Genomic DNA, 7,620 nt, shown 5'->3' with positions numbered 1-7,620 from the left:
AGCAAAAGGGCAATTCAAAGCCTTCCTGTGCCTCAGAGATGCTTCAACAGTGGTTCTATAAATTGACAGAGATTGGAGCCCTTCTCTCCACTACCTACTCCAAGGTCAAGCACCCAGTTAGCACTCAATAAATATTAGCTGTAAATACAACTGTGAAGCTGCATCTGGAATAGTTTGGTGCCAGTTTTCCCAGAAATGAACAAATTGGCCGCAGGACCAGAAAGAGCAACGGAAATGATTTAAACGGCTGGAGGGATTGATTTAAGAGGAAAGATTAAACAACTGTACAGCTTGATCAGATGGTGATTAAGAATCAGTGTGATTATTGTTTGCAAAATCTGAGAAGATATAAATGCCAAAGGGTGTGGAAGTATTATTTAGTTTCTTATAAGTAGACATAGCCAACAGTGATAGGCAGCAAAATCAAAGGTAATTATAAATAAGAGTTCTTAGTGAATTCACCCATGTAAGATGAGAATAGCAAGATAACTACAAAGGGCATCCCAGATTTTCGTTTTTTCACAGCCAAGAAAGACCAAAAGGACTTCTGGACTGCTAGAAGTTTGGAAGGTTATATTTATGAAAACAGGCAAAGGAAAATGACATATCTCTGCTGACTACAGACTTTGTGAGGATTCCTTTCATTTATGAGTTGGACTAGATGGCCAAGCAAATGACTTTTAACTTTTAAATTCTATGATTCTATCTATATATTTTTTAAATTTAATATCATTTCTACTATCTAATACCCCCTTTCTGATTATCAACAACTCACTTCTACTAATCAAGTAATTCAGGTTTCTCAGGTACTTATTGAATTTCTCTCTAGGTACTTTTTCTAAATCCAAATTCCTTAATCATAGAATAATGTATAATTTCTCTTGTTAATAGGTCAACATTTAATAATTTGCATTTATGTAGCATCTTACAAAGAGATTTACCAAGACTCTCTTCTCACAACCCTAGGAAATGGGTGCTATTATCAGCCTTAGGAAACAGATAGACACAGGGTAAGGGATTTGCTCAGTTATATGGCTAGTAAATATCTGAGGTTGGATTTGAACTCAGTTTTTCTGACTTCCTGACTTTCAGCTTTTTGGCTACTATACCACTTCACTGAGCATTTACAGTGCTGGATGTGTAGTTAAGGGACTGTGGATTTGAATCTTTGGTCTACTCCTTAATGCCTTATGACCATCTGTTAAATAAGGAACTTGGACTAGATAATGTGTAAAGTTCCTCTCCCCTCTAAATCCTTTAACAAGAATTTGCTTTGCAGAATCCTAGAAATCTAGCCTTTGCTTGCAGTGATAAGTCCTTACTCTCTTGACATTCTCATTCCTAGTTCCATAGTTCATTCAACTTTTTTTTTTGGATAGTTCTAATTGTTAAAGATGCTTTCTTTAGATCAAGTATAAAGAAGCAGACAACAGCAAACAAAGAAAGGCTTCAAAGTCAAGTAAAGCTAGAGTTTTGAGTCTGCCCTCTGGCACATACTGGCAGTGTGACTTTGGGCAAGTTATTTCTCAGCTTCTAGGTCACAAAGAAGGCACCAAGCTGCATTCCTTATTGGAAACTGCTTTGACAAAATCACAGGTCTGATCAAAACCAAAAATTACACTTACATGTGGATTCTCTGTGACTTAGATCAGTGGAAGTCCAGGAGAACAAGGCACATTCTGCTTCAGCATGATGTAACTTCAGATGCCATGAAGATTCCCCATACCCCTTAAGTCTTCTTTGACCCAAGCTAAATACTTCTTTTTCCTTCATCTGGTCTTTCCTTGAGCTGATTTTCAATCTGTTCACAATCTAACTTCTTCAGAACATATTCCAATCTCTGTTTCCTTAAAATGTTTTAACTAGAACTGAACACAATCTTCCACATGGTGTCTGATTAGAGCAGAATACTGGGGTACTTATCATCTTTCTGCTTCTTTATATTGTACTTCTATTAAAACTGCTAATCATATTTGCTTTTTTGGTTGCTATGTCATTTGGTTGTCTTATTGTGAATTTGCAATCCACTAAGACATTGCGATCTTTTCCATAAGATTTCTCCATTAACTTATATATGTACAGCTGACTTTTAAAACATACATATAAAATTTTACATGTATCCTTGTTAGTTTTTGTCTTGTTAAATTAAGTTCTTAGTTCTGTTGATATACTTTTTATATTCTATCATTTGTTTCTTAGCCTAAATCCCTCCTCAAGGGCAAGAGACACTATCCATCTCATCCTGTGCCATTCCTTTTTCCATTTTCCTTATTTCCCAGCATCAGAGTTTTTTCCAGTAAGTTCCATCTTCTCATTATGTGATCAAAGTTATTTAACCTTCAGCTTCATTATTTGATCATCCAGTGAATAACCTGACCTGATTTAAGTATTGACTGATTTGATCTCCTTGATGTTCAAGGGATTCTCAAAATTCTTCTCTAGCATCACAATTTGAAAACATTGATTTTTGTTACACTTAGCTTTTATTCTAGTCCAACTCTTATAGTCAAACATTGTTACTGGAAAAACTATAACATTGACTATATGGACCATTGTCAGCAAGGTGCTGTCTCTGCTTTTTAGTATGCTGCCCGGTTATGCCATAGCTTTCCTTCCAAGGAGAAAACATGTTTTAATTTCATGGCTGCAGCCACTATCTGAAGTGATCTTTGAGTCCAAAAATATAAAATCTGACATTGTTTTCATTTCTTCTTCCTCCACTTGCCAAGAATTGATAATTGATGGAATCAATCGCCAAGATCTTAGTTTTTGTTGTTGTTGTTTTTTTTTTTTTTTATGTTGAGCTTCAAGTCAGCTTTTATACTCTCTTCTTTCACCTTCATCAAGAGACACTTAATAAAGTTTTATTTATTGAGTAATCTCCTGCTCCAAATTAGTAATGATTCTAATACAAATTAGAAAGACAGAATCTGTCCTCAAGCAGCTTACAATTTAATGAGGGAACACGATACACAAAAAGGAGCTGAAAAACTGTGGATGGGGCATGATGTTCTAGAGATAGGAAGCTAAGGAAGGCCACTGATGGAAAAAGAACAACCTGCAAAATTCTGAGCCCTCTATTAACAAAAAACTTTTATTATTGCTTCATCATCTAGCCCTCCAATCAGAAGGAAGAAGCACTTGAGGGAGTTGAGAAAGTATTGAGTATCAGAGTCAGTCTGTATTTATCTACTTGCAAGCTGGCATCAATCCATTAATAACTATATTTTGTGTTGAGTCATTTAAACACTTCTTATTCCAAATACTCTCTTTTATCTTCCCATCATTCCATTTTGTGCAAAGAGTTTCTTGAGAGACTTTTGAAAGGTCTTTCTGAAATAGAAAAGGCATGTGACAAAGTGGAATTATTGTGTGATTTGGAAGGAAGGCAGAATATAAATCTCCATATCTTCCACCTCCTACTTTCCCAAAGAGTGACTTTAATTTTTGTCAGCAAGGGAAGCAGGAATTCGTAACCAAAGGTTACTCTGCTCTCCTCAGAGGGGGTACAAAATTAGAATTACATGCTCCCTAAAATATTATTAGTCTAGGGGATGTGAATGTTAAAGTTCAATTTAACTTATGATTGCTATTTCATTAGTGGAGAAATTAGTATCTTAAGCTTTATTTCAAAGACAATCCTTTTTCCATTGAATACTATCAGTTCCACAATGAACACACATATCATTTAGCCAAGAAACCCTTTTATCTGAATAGTAAAAAAAATAGAAATCACAGAAGGTATAAAAAGCAGAATGGATACCAGACAATGTAGAGTGAAAAAGCTCTCTCCTTGGGAGCTTGGCCACTGAACTCAATCATTGAGAGAGAGTCCTAGATCTCACTTAAGGGAAAGTCTAGTGTAGCAAGCTGTTAACTAGGTACATAATGGAAACTGCCCACTTCTCTCATGTCTTCCTAATTTTTTCCTTAAATAATCTGAAGTGGGGTTGGTCTCATCCATACTTTCTCTTGAATCTGGAAGTCAGAAGTGCCCTAAGCAACTTAACAGTTAAACAGAACTCAAAAAATACTGGAGAGAGAAGAGACTAGAACTTTCTTGCTCTCACCAACTTGGCTCTACTTGGACACAGGTGTGAGACATTGGTCTCCATCAATAGGGAGACAGTGGGTTTGAGACTGGGGTTATAAATGTGTGCACTATTTACAACATTGTCCTTTGCTTTTCCAATCACATCGAAAAATAAAGATTCTTCTGTACTTAGTAACTGCCCTTCATAAAAACTCACTAGCCATCTCTTTTATAATACTTATCAGAATCGAAAACAAGCTCACCTACTGATAATAAGAAAAATCCACTGTTACACTTGCCAGTTCTTTCAGTTCCCTGGGATATAACTCATCTGTGTCTAGTGACTTGCAAGTATTGAGGGCAGCCAGATGCTCTCTTACCATCTGCTGCTGACTAATCTTGGGTTTTAGCTCCCTGCTAACAAACTGAATTTTATCTTTTCCAGTTTGAAGATCATTCTCCTGGATGGAGAAAATAAGCAAAATAAGTTTGGGTTGTCATAGAAGCCCAGTGTTAGAATGAAACTTGGAGGTCTTTGAGTCCAACTATTATCCATATGGCGATCAATATCCCCAATTAGTGTTTTTCCAGTACTAAATTAAAGATTTCCAATGAGCAGAAAACTCCTTCCTTCTTGGGCAACCAGGTCCATATTTGGCAGCTCTGATAATTAGTAATAATGTTCTTAAATGGAGCCTAAATATTTCTCTCTGTAAATTCAGTTCTACTTAACAAATATTTCTTTTATTTAATACAATTTAAGATATTTTGTTGTTTTTTTTATACATCATCTTCATTTTCAAGTCTTTCCTCCTACTTTCCTACTAAGTGCACCATCCCTTGTAACAAAGAATAAAAAAAAATACTTCAACAAAACTAGTCACATTAACCAAGTTGATGATGGATGGAACTCAATCCTTTTAAACATTTACTAGGCATTGAGAATCTAAAGACAAAATGAAAAAAAAATCCCAGTCCTCAAGAAACAAATTGTTTTCTAGAATATAACATTTTAACAGGTAAGTAAATACATTCAAGTGAGGAGAAAGCAGGTATGACACTTGATAAATGATACAATTATCCAGTTAATTTGAAAATAGAAGCCAAGTAATAGTTACTGCATTGCTTACCCATACATTTTCATGAGTAGACTTTAAATCCTAGAAATAAATATGACTGCCTCTTGCCAAACTACATTGAAAATATAAGTACATTACAAAATGCATACATATGATGGCTTAGTTTAAACATAACCTTGAACATTTTGCTTTTTCTGATCCCATGAGCTGTTTGTATGCCCCTTTCCTATCCCATCTCTGGTTTGTATGTTGTGTGAATTTTTCATTCATCAAGCTATTGATCTATTGATTTGTCTATATCTATTTATCTATCATCTATCTATCATCTATTTATCTATAAGTTGTTTTTCCCCATTAGATTATAAATTCTTTGAGAGCAAAGACTACTTTGTTTTCTTTTTATTCCCAGTACCTAGCCTGGCACTTGGCATGTAGCAGTTACACAATCAATATTTGTTGATTGATTTTTGATCTCTTAGTGTGTTCTACCATCTACTTTCAAAAAAAGGCCAAATGCATTTTGTCATTCAAATTTCCCTAGACTTTGGGAACTTAGGCAGATTCTCTGTCTAAAGTCAGGAACTTTTTATCTTAAACAGAAAATAACTTTGTTTAAGGATTGAAAATGCAACTGCAAACAATAAATTTGGACAGGCATTGTGAAAGTATTTTTTGCTTTTGCATTTTCTTGGTTCTCCATAGCCAAGACCTATTGATTCTCTTCACAAAATATCTTTCATTCATCCCTTCATTTCTTTATTCTCCCTTGCACCATTTTAGTTCAATCCTTTACCTCACTCGTGATCCCTTTTCACCCAAGAAATCTTATGTGATCCTGATTATATAGATATTTAAAATAGACATACAAATCAAACATTACTGATAACAAATCATGATTTCATGATCCCCACATTCAGTTATGAGACCCCATATGGGGTTGTATCCACAGTTTTAAAAGTTTGGAACTGGATTATATCAATATGACCTCAAGATCAATTTTCCTGATTACTCTTTGATAATGTCAGAACTTCCACTTAAATATCTCAGAGGTTATTCATTAGCTATTAAATAAAACCTATGCTCCCCAACTTGGCATTCAAAGTTTTTCATAATTTATATCATTTATATGTATGGCAAATGTGTATACTTATATATATTATACATTATATGTTTAAATTATATATAATATACTTTATATTTATTTTATGTATTTTATATTTATATATAATTAGATATATTGTGTATATATGTATGTACACACACACACACACACACACACACACACATATACACACAAACACTATTTCCTACTGCTTCCCTACATGAACCACCCCAATTCAAACCAAGCTATTCCTCAAAAAATGGGCATTTGAATATTTTTTTTTCCTCTTAAAGCTCTTCTTCCCTCTCCTCTAAGCCAAGTTCTCCTCTCTGGTAGTCAACTCTCTCCTCTTTGACAAAACTTTCCCAGTTCCCAATTTTCCCATCTCTGTTAGATGAACTCAGTGCCCTTTTTATACTAGTTATTAGATAATGCACTATTAATTGCTATATAATTCTCCACCAGTGTAGTATTCTAATTCCTCACTGGGAGGATGACCTTGAATGCTCACATCACAAGCTCTGATAATGCCAACCATGCTGGAAGGGTTTCAAATACAGCCCTGAAATATATACTTCCATTGTAGCTAAGTTTGCAAAGCTTTAATAGCAGAATGTTGGTTACCAAGGTGATGAGTTGTTTGGCTACAACTCATGAACCGATCTTGGAAGACAGGGTCAGCAAACTTCAGCCTGAAGGCCAAATCTGGCCAGCTGCCTGTTTTTGGATAGCTCACAAGCTGAGTGATTTTTACATTTTTAAATAAAATTTTATTGTATTTTTGCCTTAGAGTTTGCTCATATTTATTCTCTTTCAATTTAAGTTGTATGCTCTTTATGTGGAGATCTAAATCTCATACTATAACCTCCTAACCCAAGTCAAATAGCATATGGTGCTTTAAGATTTGCAAAATATTTTTTGCTCAATATCTTAATTGATCCTTATAGCAATCCTGTGAGGTAGGGGTTATTGTTGTTAATCATTTTATAGGCAGGAAATTTTCTCTCAGGGAAGTTAAATGATGGTTCCAGAGTCACATAGCTAGCTTGCGGGTGGCAGAGAGGACTCAAACCTATTTCTTTTGACTCCCAGTGCAGGATGTTTCTTCCATTTTACTACAAGGATGATACAAACTCTGGTCTAAGTTGAAAAACTTTCACAGAAATTAACTGTACATATAGATGAATCTAAAAATTCTTCCTCTTGACTGATGAAAAGCAGCCAATAGTGCACCTATTAAAGCAGTTTGCTCTATAAATACCTGTTGATAGATGGAAGGATCTTAATTTAAAATGCTAATGAAACAGTACTCTTTCAATATGAAGTTGCTGACTGAATGAGAAGCAATTTAGAAAGCTACCAGCATACTCTGGCATGGAATGAAGCGGGTAAAAGAGAAGGGGAAA

General features: G+C 34.9%; 1 long non-coding RNA gene across 1 annotated transcript in view; it reads right to left on the bottom strand.

Annotated features, from left to right (window-relative positions):
• The window catches only part of LOC127544281 (uncharacterized), a 6,597-nt gene extending 3,609 nt beyond the window's left edge, over positions 1 to 2,988 (bottom strand). The window contains exon 1 of the long non-coding RNA XR_007949417.1: positions 1,626 to 2,988. This is a non-coding gene — a long non-coding RNA (uncharacterized LOC127544281). The remainder of the gene's footprint in view (positions 1 to 1,625) is intronic.
• Between the last annotated feature and the right edge of the window lie 4,632 nt (positions 2,989 to 7,620).

The sequence above is a fragment of the Antechinus flavipes genome, chromosome 1, assembly GCF_016432865.1.
Source record: "Antechinus flavipes isolate AdamAnt ecotype Samford, QLD, Australia chromosome 1, AdamAnt_v2, whole genome shotgun sequence".
In the NCBI taxonomy this organism is placed as follows: domain Eukaryota; kingdom Metazoa; phylum Chordata; class Mammalia; order Dasyuromorphia; family Dasyuridae; genus Antechinus; species Antechinus flavipes.
Note: the sequence above shows the minus strand (reverse complement) of the source record. Positions and strands in the feature narration are given on the sequence as shown.